This window comes from Pan paniscus, chromosome 1 (assembly GCF_029289425.2).
Source record: "Pan paniscus chromosome 1, NHGRI_mPanPan1-v2.0_pri, whole genome shotgun sequence".
Taxonomy (NCBI): domain Eukaryota; kingdom Metazoa; phylum Chordata; class Mammalia; order Primates; family Hominidae; genus Pan; species Pan paniscus.
This window is the reverse complement of record NC_073249.2, coordinates 51,186,165-51,206,979: the sequence shown is the minus strand read 5'-3', so window position 1 is coordinate 51,206,979 and position 20,815 is coordinate 51,186,165. Positions and strand designations below refer to the sequence as shown.

The 20,815-nt window shown below is 36.4% G+C and overlaps 1 protein-coding gene and 1 pseudogene across 3 annotated transcripts in view; one reads left to right on the top strand and one right to left on the bottom strand.

Moving 5' to 3' along the window:
- The window catches only part of NEK7 (NIMA related kinase 7), a 165,356-nt gene that overhangs the window by 23,203 nt on the left and 121,338 nt on the right, over nucleotides 1-20,815 (top strand). The window lies entirely within an intron of this gene.
- Nucleotides 17,660-18,104, bottom strand: LOC100991993 (proline-rich protein 13-like; annotated as a pseudogene).

Genomic DNA, 20,815 nt, shown 5'->3' with positions numbered 1-20,815 from the left:
TCAGTTTGTACTAATATTTAAAAGCCTTTGCATCATAGAGAAAATTAATCAATAACGAAGTATCATAATTTAGAATCATTATTGTTACTAACATTTTATTCCTTATTCTAAAGTAATTTATTCAGGATGTGTGCTGAGACCTGTTGTTTTAACTGTATAGCTAGATGAAAATATGAGAGAAGAGGTTTGGATGAGGTTTCTTTCCTTTGTAACAGTTTGCTTGAGGAATGGGCAGGCTTTTCCTCACTTGACAGATGGTATAGGAAGGGCATTGAGAAGCTTGCATTTGCTTGGTGGTGATAGAGACAGGGCTAGAATTCATAATTTTTGTTGTTGTTATTTAACACATTTTCCCCCTTTGGGTACAGCATTTTCTTGCTGATAATTTTGACCTTGTACTAATTTTTGATAATTATCATAATCTTTTAGGGAGGTAGTCCAATGATGTGTTGCTTTTGCTTGTGGAAGAATTGCAATGAGAACACACATGGAGTATTTTCAGTAAGAGGACATTTAATTTTTACTTTGAGAAAACAAATTCACAGCCTTATTAAATAAATTATGTTCATATAGTCATTTACTAAAAATAAAAGTGTGAATAAGTAATGGGCTTATAGCTCACACATTTTTTAATGTTGATTTCTAATAGGAAAAACTGTCTATAAAATGCTTTATAAAATGATGCCTTGAATATACATTCATAATATGATTGACTTATTTTCTAGTGTAAGAGAGATATCTATATGGAAAAGGTCAAAATAGGACAAGTTATCAAACCAAGAAGGTCACCCATTTTCTATAGTTTTCCTATTAACTTTAAACACATGATAATCACCATGCTACTTTGATGAGATAACTAATTATAAATTGGACTCTTAGACCATAGCATCATCTTTAAATAGTTCAGAAAAACAGCAACAACAAATCCAGCAAACTAAGCATTATCTTAGTTTTTTTTGTTAGGTCAACCATATACTTGACATGTAACTCTAAGCAGATAAAAACTTCTTGGTATTTTTGATTTCAAATTAATTGATCATTGACTTCTTTTCAATAGTGCCCTCTTCCATGAAGATTCTTCAGTAAGGGTGTCTTGGGAGTTAATCATGCATTACTAGTGAGGCTCTGCTCTGGGAGGTAACTAATGCATAGCATCCCAAAGTTCCTGTCAGTAAACTGTCAACGTATACAGCATGACTTGATTATTTATTTCACAAGACGTTAGAATTGAGTGAACTTTTGAGACTGGGTATCTATCATGGAATCTAACACCTTCACTTAGTATTTGAAGTAACTAAGACTCAGAGATTGATTACAAATTACACAGAAAGTTATTGGTAAAGTGGGTTAAGACTTTTATCCTCTGTATCATATTCCAGTGCTTTTCCCCCCATGTTATTTATGTTTGTGAGAATCTCCTCAATAACAATGATAAGATTACTGAAGTAAACAACAACAAAAATATAAACTTCTAAACTTGTAATGTTGTATGACTTTTAGATTTCATGTAGTGCCATTACTGAAGAAATGATTATTTGAAAAATTTCACTGGATGATGGACTAATCTATGAACCCAATTTAAAATGTGTTTTGTTAACATTTGACAGAGTAAAGCAAATCATTTCTTTAAAAATGACATGTGAGGGTAAGTGGTTGAATTGAAGGAGAGACTTCATTAAACTTTGTCAGTTAATGAAATGATTTCATTTGTTAGGATTCTGTTTTTTCTTGTTTTAATAGAAAAAAGTGATATATATATAATTTTAAAATGGCTTTATATACTTGATATGTTCAAATATGGGTAGATATTTTCAGGTTTACCTCTGTTGATGGAAATAAAGAGTGAAATAATAAAAAAGGTAGGCAACAGGTAGAAGTGAATAGCAGGGCATCAGAATAATCAACTTCTCAATAGTTGGCTGTAATGAATATTTTTTACTTCAAGATGGTAAATCCAAGAAGAATTAGAGATGTGGATAATGATGGTCAGCTTTCAGTTAGAAAGGTGTTCTTGCACATACATTAATAATGTTTTCACCATTCTTGATTTGTCTCTTTCATTTAGATCATATATTAAATATTAAGTAGGTCGACCTATTTTGGCTTCTGTGTCCAAATGGACAAGGGTGTTTTAATCTCTTAGGCCTTGAACTGGAGAGAGGGAGAATGGATGTGAATAAAAGTGTGTGTATGTGTGTGCGCATGTGAGAGAGAGAGAGATAGAGCTTTCCTGTTACAGCCCAAAACCATGATTATGGTTCACAACCTGGGGTTGGTTTTCTGGTTTGTATTCTTGCTGCCAGGCCTGTGGCCATTGATTTCTACATGTATTAAAAGTAATTAATCTGGAAAAAAATGCAGGGATTTTGGAATTATTTTTTGGAAACATTAGTTCTGTATTCCGGATTTTAGAAACTGTTACTTTCAAACTCTTTGTTCTTTGTTTTATTACATGCTAACCATCTACTTATAATTTTTACATACTTTAATGGCTCAGTAAAATATAGTACAACTGATTACAGTTATTTGTTGTACTCTGAGAAGGCTTATTGTGGGAAAAAAAACTGTGTTGGATATAATGGGAGATTCAGAGGAATCTACTACAGACTTTGTTGTTATGGACTTTATAATCCCGATTGATAGTAGTCATTAACAATATAAGAAAGGCCCTTAGTGCCACAAGAGTATACCATAGTATAGGCCTTCTACAGGAAGGGGATGTCTCCTTTGGTTTGAATGAGACCTCATGGAAGCATAGGGATTTGTGCTTGGCTTTGAGAGGAGGCCATTGTGGTAGGTGAAATTATAATAGGATTTCTGAAACTCAAAAATGGGCCAGTTTGGCAGAAATAAGTGGGGCATGAGGTTCTGATTCATTCTCTTTATAGCTGCCAAAATGGTGGTATTTGTGAAATGAAAAATCAACCCTATAACTCCCATCTGGAAAACCCGTCTTTAGAGGTTACATTGGTAGCCTGAAACTTCAGATTTTTCTTGATTTTTCATGTGGTGATGTCTCTGGAAGATGTTTCGGAATACTACTACTTCACTAGGCCATGAGCTCTTTAATGGAACCATTCTGAGTACCTGCCTGGTTCAAAGAAGGAGTTTAGTAAATTTCCGTTGAATAGATAGGGGCCTGTAATTCCAGGCTAAGGAATTTATTGTAAAGATTGTGAAGAATCATCAGAAATGTTTTTTAAAAAAGAATGATACAGTGAAAGATACAATGAAGGAGGTATCCTAGGATGATTTAATTGCAGCCAATTGAGTATTATGCATGCTGACCCTCTAAATATTATACTTTGAAATGTTTCTGACTTATAGTAAATAAACATTTTAGTTAATAATGTCCTAAACATGTGTGTTAGTCAGTTGATACAACAAATGTTCAAATTTCTGCTGCTTTTTTTTTTTGGACTCTAAATTAGCATTTAGAGGCAGCTTTTTACCAATGTTTTTTAAGTTTATCAAGATGAAACAGGGTTAAGCAGGCATTATATTTTCATTCATTCAGCAAATATTTGTGTGCCTGCTGTGTGCCTATGGTGTTCTGAGCACTGGAAACACAGTGGTGATAAATATAGCATGTGACTCAAGGAGACATTTTTAATGGTCTAATGTCATTCATAATTCTGAAGTGGTTCAAGAAACAGGTGAAGAAAATGTAAAAACAATTTTTTTCTTTCCTTTATTCCGTTTTATCCTAACAAATATTGTAAGTGGATATCTTGGAATGTAGGTGCCTACCCTGGGCTTACTTGAACATTATGTATGTTGGTGGTATCTGGTCCATTTAATAGTTGGATGTTTACTTAACAACAGCTTTCTTTAAAATGATTTTATAATGAGATTTGTACATGCCAGATTTTAGAATTTTTGAAGAATGTTTTGTTATTACTACTGTATAGTGTGAAAATAGTAATTTTTCACACCATATTAGCTACCCTCATGGTATGCAAGGATTTGACTTTATTCACTGAGCAATTTTCACAAATGACAAACACATTATAAATAAATGTATGGAATGTTTCACCTATTCAGACACAAGAATCCTTTATAACAATTGGTTTATGACTCAGTGCGATTTTTCTTGAAGGGGTAGATTTACAGTTCTAAATATTATCTCTTCAGTTGATTAGCTTAACTTCCTGTCAATCTGTTTGACAGACAAATTTTACATGGCTATTGTTGGAAAATGTAGAATATATTTTTAATTTTAAATAGTCAAACTGCTTACATATTCATATAACTGTTTCATTTTTCTAGATCATTCAAAGATCTAGGGGATTTATGACTGATGTTTGATTTAATAATTCTTAAATGAAATTGATTTGTGTTTAAGGCATGTTTACCAACATCAAAACACACATGCACACAATGCAACAACCACGGCAACAACAGTAACAGCAAGATTACCCTTACTTCCATTAATGAAATCACAATATATATATTTTTAAGATGGGATCTTGCTGTGTTGCCCAGGCTGGAGTGCAGTGGTGCCATCATGACTCACTGCAGCTTCGAACTCCAGGGCTAAAGTGGTCCTCTTGCTTCGGCCTCCCAAGTAGCTGGGACCAAAGTTGCACACCACTATGCCTGGCTAATTGAAATTTATTTATTTATTTAGTTAGTTAGTTAGTTAGTTAGTAGAGACAAGGTCTCGCTATGTTGCCCAGGCTGCTGTTGCACTTCTGGCTTCAAGTCATTTTCTTCCCTTGGGATCCCCAACAAAATATTTTTAACCAAAATAGAAAGATAGTGGTGATTTTGGGAGTCTTGTGGCAAGACAGTTTTGAAAGGTACTAGGAAAACTTACAGTAAAAACAGTGTCTTACTGTTGTTTTTAGTATACAAGCAAGCATCGAATATAGACACCTGACACATTATTATAGATATCTGCTTTTCCTTTCTGAGGCACTTCTTTTACATAGTAGTCCATGCTCTCTATTTTTTTTTTGGTCAGAAGAGAGGCTTTTTGCTTAGTGATTCTGTGTTTGAACTTTGTTCTTCATAAATAGTGTCCATCAGTTGAGATAAGCCAGATTTTCTGGCAGATATTTGCGTTTTTAAAGAAGTGTTTTCAATGATTGGCGTCTTCTTTTGTGTGTTGTCCAAATTTGTGAAATTGCGTAAGAAATATATATATATATTTTTAACTTTATATTCCTCTAGCAGGGAGCAAGTGAATTATCTCATGTCTAAAAATGCCTCAGTAGAGCTTTATTGGTAGATCTATGAAAGTCTTACTCTGACTTGTAGAACTAGATATCTAATTTAAGTTACAGTGTTCTAATATTTTAAAAATTAGAAATTTGTAAGAAACACCTTATTTTGACATATTGAAAGTTGCCCAGCCACCTCTGACCATCCATGAAATGTAAGCTTTATAATGAGTGTGAGGACCAAACAGTACCTCCCATCTATAGGTAGTGCTGCCTGGAATGTCCTCTCTGCCCCATTTTCTCTTCTCTCGATTTTATTAAAATTGGGGCAAGGAGTGCTGAGTACCAGGATGGCAAGGAGTACTGAGAACTATGATTTTATTAAAATTGACAGAAGAGGAAATGGGGCAGAGAAGGCATTATTTGTTCAGTTTGATTGGTGATTGGTTGCTGGTTGTCTTCCAGATTAGTTGTCATTTTTATTTCAGTTTCATCAGGCTGTACCAGTAGGCACGTTCTGAAATATTAAAAGTGAAAATGAAAATCTATAAATCATCTTTTTTTGCTAAAACTCATACACATAGTCTTGGATCTAGAAGATAATCTTATCTCGAAGGAGCTATGCTGCAGCCCTTAACTCGCTGGAAGATTTATGTTAGCAGATCACCTTTCTAATGGTCATATTACTTAACTTATGGCAAATATGTTTAGAACAGTAAAATGATCAACATAAATTATTTTTACTTGTGAAAGGATGCATTTGAAATTATTTCTTTAGCTACTGAAATATTTCTGCTTACTTATTTTCTGTTTAGCAATGAATTCAAGTGATGTTAAGGCATATCGGTTGTATGTGATGTATGGCAAACTATAATATTGAAACCATTAAATATTTAGATTTATTAAACTTCCCTTTACCTTTAGAATTTCCTTTAAAAGTTTCAAAGGCCAGGATATTGTGTAAAGAGCAAAAGAGCAAGTTTTTGTTTTGTTTTGTATTGTTATTTGCCAGTTATCATACAGGCTGGCAAGGAATGCTGAGACCTACTTTGCAGTTCTTTGACCTACTGGATTGCCTACATAACTAGCTACAGAAGTAGCTCAAAGATATAGGATGGCTGGTGCATTTGTTGTTTGGCATACTTGGTAAGGATGTACAAGGATGTGTGGGCCCCATGACAGACAGTCTTTCCCGACAGTCCAACCTTTGCCCATACACATTCTTGTTTGAACTCAAATTTTCATATGAGTATACCACCCCATCAGCAATTCAGATTAGATATGCTGTCAGGTGCTGAGGAAAAATTCATCCAGTTTATCTCATACAACCCTTGATGAGGACAATTATCAACAGAATGAGGCCAACCTGCAGTATTCACCTCAACCATGTACCCTAGGATTCTGGACTCAACAAATTAAGTAAAGTCCCAGACAGTACCATTAGATATTATTTCAGATAATCATTTAGCTCCCTTCCTTATGGGAAGTATGGATTGTTCCATCTGAGCAGTGGTATTAATTCATACATATCTTGGTCAGCCAGCATGTAGTTTAGGCCAGTATGTTATACATTATGACTTGTGCAAAGGAGTTTTAAGCTGACCTGCTGATTTTCCAGAGTTTGCGCAGCCCCATTGACTGTGGTAACTAAAGTTAAGGATAGATTTCTGACCATTTGCTCTATGGCATGAATTCCACTGTCAGGGAAAAGTACTTGCACTCCTATGTGGAATGAGAAGCCTGCATGTCCTCTGGGTAGTTTAGCCTAGATGAGGCACATGTTGTCTTCAATATCTAAACAGTCCAATTATGTGCCAGGCTTCCCTTTTGGTAGGTGGGGGCTGCAGGGTAAGTAATTTTTCCTTTATTGTCTCAGGGCAGTCAGCATTGCTCCTGAGAATTTGACTCCGATGGCTAGTCCCTATATCTCATCAGGATTAATGAACCACCCCTGGGCCCTCGTGTGAGTCAGCATCTCTTCCAAAGCCATTGCCAAGGGAGAAAGACTTGTTCCACATCTCAGCATTGATGCAAACAGCAGGAGAATTCAGATACTCCCGTGGCTGCTCAGTAAATCTGTTTTGGAACCTGGAGATAAACTGATCTTAATTTTCTGGTACCCAAGGGATTGAGAAAGAGACAGTAGCAATATCCAAGATGGCATACCAGGTGTCATTAGTTTGTGCAGTTGATTCAGTCATGGTCACAATGTCTGGAACACCCAGAGCAACAGGGACAACAACTGAATTCAGTTGGTGAGAATCCACTGTAGGCTGCCAGCTCTCGTTAGTGTCAGTATCTAAAAGAACCATACAAGTTTGGATTGCCCACCTTGACCTTTCTTCCTGAAGTCTTCCCCGTGGGTAGAAAGACTTTGGCTGCATCTCTGGTCCCTTTATCTTTAAAGGATAGCAAATTAGGGTACAAAGGTACAAGGTTATGTAATGGAGGCAATGAAGGAGTAATTTATTCTAAGGTTGCCACTCAGCTTCTTAGTTCCTCTAGTAGAGGGGGATTGATTTCCATGGAGGAATCTGGCTCTATAGAGGCACTTCTGGCTTTAATCAGACTGCTTTGCTTTCAACCAGCTACCTGCTTCAGGGCTCCCATAGCTCAATTTCTGGCACCAGTTTTTTGGGTGCTGATCCCATCTGTGTTTGCTTAGGGAATCCTTGTTTTAATAGTCATAGTGACATTGCCTTTTGGCTTTCCAAAAAGTCATTGTCTATCTCAGCACACTGCTCGCTCTACCTTTTTTTGTTGTTGTTTTGTTTAGGTGAGAACCTGGATTTCATAGAGAATGCAAGGGGTAACACAGTTTTAGAGGAAATGACTAAGTAAGCTGATTAGCTTACCACAACTTCATAGGTGATAAAAGTAGATAAGACTTAGTGATGAAAGCAAGACAGTTTTTTAAAGCACAGCAAACAGCAGGAGTATCAGCATAGTAGTACCAGTTTTCTTGCCTATAAGTTCAGTGGAGAGAAGTGATGGCCCTTCATGGTGGTTATGCTTGCATGAGTTGTGTGGCAGCTGAGGACCCCAGAACTAAGGGCTCAGTACTTTTTGTAGCAGCTAGCAGGAAAGCCTGACACCATTGGCAGGGAGTAAGCAGTTGTACTGAAGTCCCTGTAGTTACTTTGACCCATGCCACTAGCTACATAGAAAGGGCTCAGGGACAGAAGATACTTAGACCTTGTAGTTTTGTCTGCTTCTTGAGGCTGTGCTGCAAACACTTGGCTCTCCTGATATATTATTATCAATATGAAACACCTAAAATATTATAAGAATAGGTATTTTTCAAATAATGTGCGTGAAATAGTATAGTAATACTATATTTGAGTTCTGCTTTCAGAGTTAATAAAACACTTGTATAATTTATGTCGCAAAGTCATCCTGACTACTTGGTGAAGTAGGCCAGGAAAGTTGATCATCTCCATTTTGCAGAAAAGAAAACTGATGCTCAGAGAGGGTAAGTGGCACATGGCAGATTATATGTGAAAGTTGTGCAACCAGGCATTGAACCTCATCTGTTTTCTTTTACTATCCTAAATCAAGTGCGCTTGAATGAGTAGAAAGTGATGATTTGTAGGTTATGGATAATATTTACATATCTGAATATTTCAATAAAATTGTTACTCTCTTGAAACTTCAAAATCCTAAGTTAACAGTTTGCCTAGGAAATACATTGGTGTTAAAATTTAGTTCAGTTTATGTGTGGCATGTTACGTATTTTGAATATAAGTCTGAATTAAGATTTTACTGGTATTAGTGTCATATAGGAAAAGAAAGTGGAAAATAATGCTATTTGAAAGGATTTTTTTAAAACGTTGTTATTTTTGTTTAATTTTCATGTCGTAAGTCCCTAGTTGTATGAACTGACATCTTACAATTAGATAAGTTATATTTAAAGCACAATTGAGAGAAAAAGTTCATATTTATTTGCATCTTTCGAGTTAAAAGAACTAAAGATTCGTTCTAACTCTGAGTGGTATGAACAGTAAGCAGTAGGATACTACTAAGTAGAAGATCATAGTAGTCAGGCTAGTGTTAGGTCAGACTTTCCATTATTAATCCTTCTTTTGGTATTTATAACTTTTGGTTGAAAATTCTAAGAAACAATTTGTATACAAATTTTCGGCCTGGGTTGAACAAATATGTCATGACCCACTTACAGGCCTCATTAAACATTTGGATAAATGTTAAGGGCTTTTAAGATGAAGGCAAATTTTATGTTTTAGAATATGTTTTCAAAGTATTTGTTCTTTTGGGACAAACAGCTTAAAGTTATTTTATTCATTCCTTCTGGGGCTGCTTTATTTTTAGTATTAAACTCAGAATAGCTACCAAGCTCAAGTGATAAACTTTAAAAACCTATAAATTGTAATCATTATGAATCAAAACAGCATTTAATCACAAGAAGCTGTTGGATGTGAATAAAGAATTTGTGTATTAATTGATTAAAAAGTTAAACTTATCTCCAGGTTTCAATGATATTTTTAAAAAGAGAGGAAGGTCATTATTTTGTGGCTACTTAATTATTTAATTTGTATTGCCATATAGGCAAATGTTAAGAATGCAACATCTTGAATAATTCTTTCCTATACTTTGAGTAATTTTATTTTGAAAAATGCTTGCATTTTATTTGAAACACATGAAACAGAAGTATTTTAATGAAAATATTACCGCAACATTAAGTTTTCTGTTCTTGAAGATGTATAAAAATTACCCCATTTTATCTCCCTAACACTATCAGAGTTGCCATCAAAATCCACTGTGAAAACTTACCATTTAGTACATATTAAAGCATTCATCTGGGAACATGTTGTCAGTTTTCAGTCAGTTGCAACAAACAACAGACTTTTAGAGACTCCTCTAAATTTCAGCATGCCTCCATCTTCTTAAATCTATACCCCTGATATTTTCTCACACAACAAGTAAACCAACCTAAACTGGCAGAGAGGTGGAATTTTTATGCCAGTATTTTTCTTTAATGCTTTTGGATGACTTAAGCTTTAATAAAATGAATATTTATTAAGAGTATACTGTTTTATGGACTTCTAGAATAAAAATACAGTTTTTTTTTTTTTTTTTTTTTGAGACGGAGTCTCGCTCTGTCGCCCAGGCTGGAGTGCAGTGGCGCGATCTCGGCTCACTGCAAGCTCCGCCTCCCGGGTTCACGCCATTCTCCTGCCTCAGCCTCCCGAGTAGTAAAAATACAGTTTTACTAAATAAAATTGAACAGAATGAATCAGATATTATAGAGAAGACATGCTTCTCTGTGTATTTAGAGGATACTCTCTCAAGTCCCTTGTAACTCTGAATTTTAAAATCTGTGACTCATTCTGGTCCTAGATCATTTTTTTGCATTCTTATAAATTCAAATGTATCTGTAATTAAGTAATTGTTAATGGAATTACAAATTGAGAAATTTAGTAACTTTTCCTAGGAATGGTTTGTTTCTTTTTTATTTCTACCGTTATTAGGAGAGTGGCCCTGGAAGAGAAGGATGATAACTTTTTTTGTTTTATTTCCAACAAATGGAATTTGTTATAATCTTCTTAGAATCTTGGCTTTTCTAGACTAGTAGAAGGATTTTGCTATGCTTCCTATTAGATAAACAGTAAAGAGGTGGTCATGAGTTTTATATAGTACTTTGTTTAGTGCATTTGCTTTTATTTCATACTTTGAGGTATTCATATCATTTATATATTTTTTAGAGTGTTTTGAAACAAGTAGTAACATCAACACTTAAATTTACAAAATATTTTTTTTCTAACTCAGTAGATCAAACAGGGAAACTACCACATCAAGGGGTCCTAGGCCTTTAATCCCGCTGGGTCCTGGCAGAAGTGAAATGCTCTTTTCACTATGTGGCTATTACAAACTGTGCTGTTCTGAACATTTTTGTATGTCTTTGTGCACATGTTAGAGTTTTTTTGGAGTATATACTAGGAGAAGAATTGGTGGGTTGTAGGGATGTTGTCCTCCAAATATTTCTGCCTGTAGTATATGTGAGTTCCAGCTGTCCCATATCCTTGTTTTATTTTGACAGAATTTAATTTTTTTAGCCCATCTGATAAGTATGAAGTGGTATCCTGTTGTTTAATTTGCATCTCCCTGATTTGTGATGAGATTGACAATATTTTCATACGCTCTTCTAGAAATTACTTGTTAATGTCTTTTGCCAGTTAAAAAAATTAGGTTGACTTTTGCGTATTGATTTTTTTCATAAATCCTAGATATGAATTCTAAGTTGTATGCATTGTACATATTCTTTTTATTGATCTGTGACTTTTCTTTGTACTTTTTAAATTACCTCTCTTGATGAACAGATATTTCTAATTTTAATGTAATTGAATTTGTTAGTCGTTTTTTTATAGTTTGTAATACTTGTCCTGAAGTGTATTTTTCTTTACCTAGATGTTGTGAAGAAATACTTGTGTATTTTCTTCAAAAAGTTGTAAAGTTCTGCTTTTCATATTTAGTTCTTTAATCTGCTCTGTATAGTACAAGGTGGTAATCCTTTGTTTCTGTGTGTGTACATGTGTATGTATTTATTGATTCAAAATAATTGATAACCAGCTATCCTGATACCATTGATCGAATAGTCTATACTTCATCCACTTGCTTGTAATGCCACTTGTCTCAAAAAATTTTTCCTGCATAGTAGTTCCAGTGTTCTCCCTGTCTTTTCCTGCTTCAATTGCCCTTTCAATAAGCTTGGATCTCTATTTAGGAAAGGCCCTTTACCTTGGTAAGAGTTTTCAAAAATTTCTTGGCTATTTCTGGCCCCCTTTTTTCATATTTTAGAATTAATTTTTTATATGTACAAATACACATACATACTTTTTTCAGGAAGTTGTTCATTTTATCTTATGTTTTCAGATTTACTGATGTAAAATTTTTTTTTTACATTCTTCCTTTCTTCCCCCCACATTTCTTATTTGGCTGGATTTGTAGTTATGCTGCTCTGTAATTTTTAATTTATTTTTGCTTTCTCCCTTTTTTTTTTAATTGATCAGTCTCACCATAGATTTGTCTATTTTTGTTAATTTTTTTTTAAAGAACCAGCTTTTGGTTTTGTTGAATCTGTCTTTGTTTTCTATTTTCTCTATTTCTGCTGTTTGCTTTTTAATTTATTGGTGTGATGTGGAAATTGATTAGATATGGGTGAGATAGGGTTGAATGAAAGATTACTCCAAGGTTTCTTTGGTAGGGACCAGGTAGATGGTGGTATTTACCAGCTGAAGTGGAAATAGTTGGAGGCAATTTGAGGGGAAGATGTGTAGTACTTCTCAGCAAATGCAAAAGAACTGAAATCATAATAAACAGTCTCTTAGATCACAGTCTAGTCAAATTAGAATTCAAGATTAAGAAACACACTCAAAACCACAACTACATGGAAATTGAACAGTCTGCTCCTGAATGACTCCTGGGTAAATAATGAAATTAAGGCAGAAATAAAGAAGTCCTTTGAAACTAATGAGAACAGAGACAACATGTGAGAATCTCTGGGACTCAGCTAAAGCAGTGTTAAGAATGAAATTTATAGCAATAAGTGCCCACATCAAAAAGCTAGAAAGATCTCAAATTGACAACCTAACATCACAACTAAGAGAACTAGATAACCAAGAGCAAACAAACCCCAAAGCTAGCAGAAGACAAGAAATAACCAAGATCAGAGCAGACCTGAAGAAGACAGAGACATGAAAAACTCCTCAAAAAATCAATGAATCCAGGAGCGGTTTTTTTTTTTTTAAACTAATAAAATAGACTGGTAGCTAAACTAATAAAGAAGAAAACAGAAGAATCAAATAGACACAATCAGAAATAATAAGGGGAATATCACCACTGACTCCACAGAAATACAAACAACCATCAGAGAATACTGTAAACACCTCTATGCACATAAACTAGAAAATCTAGAAGAAATGGGTAAGTTGCTGGATGCACACACCCTCCCAAGACTGAACCAGGAAGCAGTTAATCCCTAAATAGACCAATAACGAGTTCTGAAATTGAGGCAGTAATATAAATAGCCTACTAACCAAAAAAAGCCCAGGACCAGACAAGATATACAGCTGAAATCTATGGGAGGTACAAAAAGGAGCTGGTACCATTTCTACTGAAACTATTCCAAACAATTGAAAAGGAGGGACTCTTCCCTAACTTTATTTTACGAGGCCAGCATCATCCTGATACCAAAACCTGGCATAAATAAAACAAAAAAAGAAAACTTCAGGCCAATATGCCCGATGAACATCAATGCAAAAATCCTCAGTGAAATACTGGCAAACCGAATACAGCAGCATATCAAAAAGCTTATCCACCATGATCAAGTTGGCTTCATCCCTGGGATGCAAGATTGGTTCAACATATGCAAATCAATAAATGTAACCTATAACATAAACAGAACTAAATGATTATCTTAAGAGATGCAGAAAAGGCCTTTGATAAAATTCAGTATCCCTTCATGTTAAAAACTCTCAATCAACTAGGTATTGAAGGAACATACCTCAAAATAAGAGCCATATATGATAAATCCATATATGACAAAAAAGCCATATATGACAGCCAGTATCATATTGAATGGGCAAAAGCTGAAGCATTCCCCTGGAAAACTGGCACAAGGCAAGGAAGCCCTCTCTCACCATTCCTATTCAACATAGTATTGGAAGTTCTGGCCAGGGCAATCAGGCAAGAGAAGGAAATAAAGGGTATTCAAATAGGAAGAGAGGAAGTCAAATTATCTTTGTTTGCAGATGACATGATTTTATATCTAGAAAACCCCATAGTCTCAGCCCAAAAGCTTCTTAAGCTGATAAGCAACTTCAGCAAAGTCTCAGAATACAAAATCACTTTTGGATACTGAGTTTTATGAACTTTATTGGAAATCCGGTTGGAGATGTTTAGGAGAGAGGTTGAACTTGAGATGAAGACTCTATTTTTTATTTTTAAGTTAAATTTAATTTTTTTTGTCTTCTGGAATTTCTAGCTTTTTGCATTTTCTTTTTCTTTCTTTTTTTTTTTTTAAGGTCGGGGCACATGGTAGGTTTCTTATATAGGTAAACTTGTTTCATGGGGGGTTGTTGTATACATTATTTTGTCACCTGGGTATTAAGCCTAGTACCCATTAGTTATTTTTTCTGATTCTCTCCCTCCTCCCACCCTTCACCCTCCAATAGGCCCCAGTGTCTGTTGTTTCCCTCTATGTGTCTGTTGTTTCCCTCTATGTGTCCATGTGTTCTCATCATTTAGGTCCCACTTACAGGGGAGAACAAGTGGTATTTGGTTTTCTGTTCCTCAATCAGTTTTCTAAGGTCAAGGGCCTCCAACTCCATCCATATTCCCACAAAGGACATAATCTCCTTCTTTTTTATGACTGCATGGTATTCCATGATGTATATTTACTACATTTTCTTTATCCAGTCTACCAATAATGGCCATTTAGGTTGATTCTGTGTCTTTGCTGTTGTGAATAGTGCTGCGGTGAACATACAGGTGCATGTGTCTTTATGATAGAACAATTTATATTCCTTTGGGTATATAACCAGTAATGGGATTGCTGGGTTGAATGGTATTTTTGTTTTTAGGTTTGAAGAATCGCCACACTGTTTTCCACAGTCGTTGAACTAATTACACTTCCACCAACAGTGTATAAGTGTTCCTTTTTCTCTACAACCTTGCCAGCACCTGTTATTTTTTGACTTTTTAATAATAGCCTTTTGACTTTTTAATAGTAGCCACTTTGGTGTGAGACGAAGATATTGATATTTGATATTGACAGTGGAGAGTAGCTGGAAGAAGGGGGAAGACAAAAGGAGTTTTTTTTGGGAAGGTTTAGTGGGAAGCTTTTCTGGCTTGTCACCATCTGTATTTCTATTTTATTAAAAAAATTCTGAATTGCTAGGGCACTTGGGCATATATTTACAATAACTGACATGTAAGTACCTTTCAGTAGACTAAAAAAAAACAGGGAGTTGTCACCTTCCCCTAGGGCCTAGCACAGGTGAAACATTTTAAATGCATTTGTGGAATCAACCCTTGACTCTCCACAAGAGTATACATACTGTTTTGTCATGTACACATGATTTAAAAGGAATGTATTATGGATGCTTATTCTAGAGGATTCTAGAAAATACCCATTTAACCATATATCCCCCATTGCCTTGAACTGTTTAATGTAAATAGAGAGCAAATATTGACTTTTTAAATCAAATTTTAATTTGTCTTTGAAATTTAACCTGAATATAGGCCAGGCGTGGTGGCTCATGCCTGTGATCCCAGCACTTTGGGAGGCCGAGGTGGCCGGATCACCTGAGGTCAGGTGTTCGAGACCAGCCTGGCCAACATGGTGAAACCCCATCTCCACTACAACAAAATACAAAAATTAGCCAGGTGTGGTGGTGCACATCTGTAATCCCAGCTACTTGGGAGGCTGAGGCAGGAGAATCGCTTGAACCCAGGAGGCGGAAGTTGCAGTGAGCTGAGATTGCGCCACTGCACTCCAGCCTTGGTGAGTGAGACTCCATCTCAAAAAGAAATTTAACCCGAATATGCACTACTATTTTAAATGTATTATGATTTATATTAATTATAATTTAATAAATAGAAGACATTAATCTGTATTTAAGGAAGATAAGTAATTTTCTTCCAATGGTCTGAGATATTTCTTTTAATAAAAGGTTATCCATAAATATATCTTCTGTTATTGTTCCTGCTACCAGAAGACATTTTTCTTCGCAGATTTTAGTCTTAGTATGATGATTAAGATAAAGTTAATAATTTATTAATTGAAAGTGAGTCAGACTCTTATCCATTACTATATTCTAGGAAAATTGGAAAGTTTAATGTTATTAATTCTAAAGCTAAGCTTAATGCTTCTGAGAAGCTCAAAGGGCATTATTGCTTATAGACCAATGTCTACAAAGCTGTATTTAAGTCAGGAAAGGGTTATCACAAGCTTATTTAGTGCAGCAACCAAGTAAAAGATGCACAAGAATAGAGTTCTCAGGTGACTTCTTGATGTTTCTGTAAATTATCTGTCTGGCTTTGGAATAAGCACTTATTTGTGGAAAATGTATTATTTACAGTTTGGAGTAAATGTTCATAGAAAAGTTACCCAGTTTGATGCTTTGTCGAGAGCTGGATTTAAGTTTAAATCTTGGTTCCCCACTTGCTAGCTGTGTGACGTATCTGTTAGGAATGGATTTAGCTTTAAGTAATAACAGTGGCAAAACTACAAAGGGGTTTATTTTTCTCACATAATGAGAAATCTTTTTCAGTGACAGTAATTATAGTAATGTTCAGCGATGCCAGGGCTGGAATCTCTGTGATTCTTTGAACTTTTTCTCATAAAAAAACCTGGCTGCTTTAGCTTGAGGCATCATATCCACATGGTGGGCTGGGAGAAAGGAGGGAAGGGCAAAGGCAGCTTTTATCAGGACAAGATAATTTTGCTTATGTCTTTGGCCAAGTCCAGGTTATGTGGTTAAGTCCAGCTGAAAGACTGGCTGGCAGATGAGTAATTAGCTTTTTAGTGTCTGAGGTAGAGGCATGCAAGGGAGAGTTTGGGAATGGACGTGGGGTTGGTCAGTCTACAGAGTCTGCCACAGTGACCATGAGTGCCACTGGTAACCTGAATAAGCCTCACTTTTCTCTTGGGTATAGTAATAGAACCACTGGGGGTGGGACTTGGACTTTTTGTGTACCACTAAATCTCTAGCATCTAACACAAGTCCTGGCAGATGTATTTGTTTGGTGAATTAATACATGAAGATTATCATGAGAATTATATGAGGTATATAAGGTACTTGGCCCGGTACTTGGCACATAGTAGTATATAAATGGTATCTACTTTAGTGTTCAAGCTATGTAGAAATATAAATTTCTGTAATGTAATTATATTTGTTTTATTAGTCATTTACTGTATAATATTGAAGTTTCATTAGTTTCTTGACAGTTAACATTTCTAATAAAGAAAAGTTTTTGACTGGTGTGGTCTTTGCCTACTATGTAGATACAGTGACAAAGATAGAGAAAGAATTAATGTATGTGAATACCAATATGATAAGATACTGTGAAGTTTCTTAATAAAGCACTTTTCTTTGAAAATGTGGATTGGATATAATTGCTTTTTTAAGAAATTTTTTATCGAAGTGCAACAAACAAATAGTACATTACATATTTAAGTGTGCAGCTCAGCAATTTTTTTTCAAATTTGTTTTCAACATTTAGTTTATCATCAAAAAATAGCTCCCCTGCTTAACTCATTAGCTGTATGATCTATCCAAGCAGCAAGAAGATGGTCATGCCATGGCAATCCTCTTCCCATTTTCCCTAGCCACTCAGGGCTGAACAGCAGGGTTAGGCTCAGGTGGGGGTAGGGGTGGGGAGCACAAGGGCTACTTCCCCCTGGTACAATATGGCATCTGAAGCTCGATGGGAGAACAGAACTGGTGAGACTTGAGGGAAAGGTCCAGGGCCTGTATTCAGTCAGAGTCACTGATGGAAGAGGAGGAGGAATGCTTGCCATGCTCGTGGTGCTTGTGCATCTTTTTGTGAGCTTTCTTCATTTTCATCTGCATCTTCTTGTCCTCTATCACTCCTAGTCCGAACATGCCAGGAGCCAAGGGATTCACAGGAGGCATCCAGGGGCAGGTGGTGGGTATGGAGGAGGGTAGGGACCCGAGGATTGGCATCCTGGATACCCTGGCTGTGGCACAGGATGAGGGGGCCCACCTGGGGGGAAAGCTGGATTGCCCTGGGAGAGGAAGAAAGGGGCCTTGGGGAAAGGGTGTATTGATAGGTGGTGGGTGGGCAGGATTGGAACCTCCAGGGTACCCTATGGTGGGGGGATATGGATTTGGCCCTGGCTGGCTGGCATTGGGATTCCACATGTTGAGGTGTGTCCTCCAGCCTTTCCACCACCGCCTGGGCTTGATGCATTCTCCTCAGCTCAATACATTTTTAGAAGGGAACCCCCCATGTGACCACACACTAGGTGAAAATGTAGGACATTACGAGCACTGTGGAAGCTTTCCTTGGGCTTCCTTCCCTTGATCCTGGTTACTAGTCCGGTGGCCAAGAGGTGATAAATACTGATGGGGCCTGTGTATCCTATGAGGTAGAAGCATCTGTATTGTCTTCAGGTGAAGGAGGAGTGGGCCTCTTCTGCAGGCCCAGAGAGTTTAAGGTGATCTGGGGTTTCAAGATTTTCAAGCCTGTCGACCCACATGTCCCTATGTAAAGTCTCAGTCTTGGTTCTTCCCAGACAGGATCCTGTGCTTGGAATAGCAGATTTGCCAGGATTGAGTATTCAATGTTAGGTATTCAGGGTTTTTTGGCAATTTGTTGCCCTGATAATTAAATCCTTGGCCTGATTCTCAGCTCTTTCTGCTTTCTAACTGTGAGGAAGATGAGAATCTCTTTCCGTTCTCCACAGAGGCTTTTTAACCTTTCACATGTCACCTCAAATGATTCTCAGTTTTTAATTCCCTCTCCCCACAATTCGTCGGTAGCCCCCAGCAAAAGCTGATTCTGTAGTCCTTATAATTACTACTTCCTGTCAGCCTTTCAGATGCCTGAGATATTTCACCTCCCAATAAATTTCCTTCAGTTGGTATCCTGTGCCCACTTCGTGGTTGGTGAAAGTTTTAATAATTGCACTACTGCTTATGCGGGGGGCTATCCATACTTCCACCTACCATCAGTAATGGGACTCCTCATTGCCAACCAGTGATGGAGCTGCAAATTCCCATGTTTGAGTCTGCTTTCTGGTCCACTTTAGTAGCAGCTGTCATTTAGCTGAATTCTCCAGGAAAGATTCAGAGATGGAGATCTGCATATATGGTGTTTATTGTATAATGCTTTTGGGAAGAGCACCATGAAGGAAGCAAGACTGGATAGAAGAACCTGAACTGCAATATGGTTGCAGTAGAGGTTGCAGCCAGTCCCCTGGGGGCATTCTGCAGCTAGAACAGCCCTTCAGGAAGTGGTGTAGACTTTTGTTCAGTCACCTTGACCAGTCATTGGATGCAGCTGCTTAGAGAGAGACACAGGTGTGAGCCATCACTCCCTGCAGCTTGGGGAATGAATGCCTTAGTCCTGGAGGGTGATCTGCACAGCACACCATAGTATCCACTGCAGAAGCTTAGATACTGATTTTCAGATTTTCTTTGTTTTCTAGTGCACACATTTAATTAATTAGTTAATTGTGTGGTTTAACTCCTCTCTCTACACTATACTTTTTTTTATATTGCTTTTTCTGTTTGCTGCTGGAATTGTTGTTATCCCCTTTTAGTACTATTCGTTTTTGCTTTATATATTCTGGCTATGTTATTCAAATGTGGGATTGTTACGTCTTGCTGACGTGTATCTATTATTTTTATGAAATATTCCTCTTTATTTCTAATTCTTTTGGTCTTAAAAGCTACTTTGTCTAATATAAATAAAGTTACACCAGACTTCTTTTGGCCAGTGTCCACATAGTGTTTCTTTTTCATCTTTCAAAAAATGTTTTTATGTTCTGATATGTAAGACATGTCTTACAAGCAACTTAGAATTTAAAAAAAAGTTAGTTGGATAATTTTTGTTTTTCAATTCGAGCTTTTTGTTCATTCAGTGTCATACTAATATATTTAGATTTAAATCTGTCATCTTATTTGTTTTCTATTGTTCCAACTGCTCTTTGTCCTATTTTGCCTCCTTTCTTGCTCTCCTTTAAGATTACTTAAATTTTTTGCTACTTCTTGCCCCATTACCCTGCTCTTTGTGCATTCATTCATTCTATTGGTGAACACTCTAGAGATTTCAATGCATCTTTGACCTATTAAAACCAATATTTAATTAGGAGTTCTATTGTTTTGTGGACAGTGCATTTTTTTCTTTTATAGATTTCAGATTTCTGAGAAATTCTCTATTTTAGTCTAATTTATAGAGCATATTAATCAAAATTATTTTAGTTTCTGATTATTCTAAAATCTGGTTCATATATGGGCCTATTTCTGTTGTCCTCCTCCTTATTTTGGTTTCTGTATCCAATTTCTTGGCCAGCTTGCTTTTTTTTCTAGTTGTATACCAGATATGTATATGAAAACTTGTTGAGGCTTTAAATGGTACCACCATCTCCAGAGATGATTCAATATTTTTTATTATGAGCATATCCGCTTTAAGTGCAGGCTGGTCTGTCTTCAGAGGTCTTGACTGAATGACGAGGGTGTTTACACAGACCTCTGCTCTTTGTTGCTTTCTTTTCTTTCTTTCTTTCTTTTTTTTTTTTTTTGGAGATGGGGTCTTGCTCTGTTGCCCAGGCTGGAGTGCAGTGGCATGATCTTGGCTAACTGCAACCTCTGCCACCTGGCTTCAAGTGATTCTCCTGCCTTAGCCTCCTGAGTAGCTGGGACTACAGGCATGTGCTACCAAACCCGGCTAATTTTTGTATTTTTAGTAGAGATGGGGTTTCACCATATTGGCCAGGCTGGTCTCAAACTCCTGACCTCAGATGATCTGCCTGCCTCGGCCTCCCAAAGTGTTGGGATTACAGGCATGAGCCACTGTGCCAGGCCCTTTGGTGCTTTCTGTACTCCAGTTTTGTCTCCCTAGCACTGAGTCTGCCAGAATCTTGGCTTTGCTTTTTATCCTGTTAG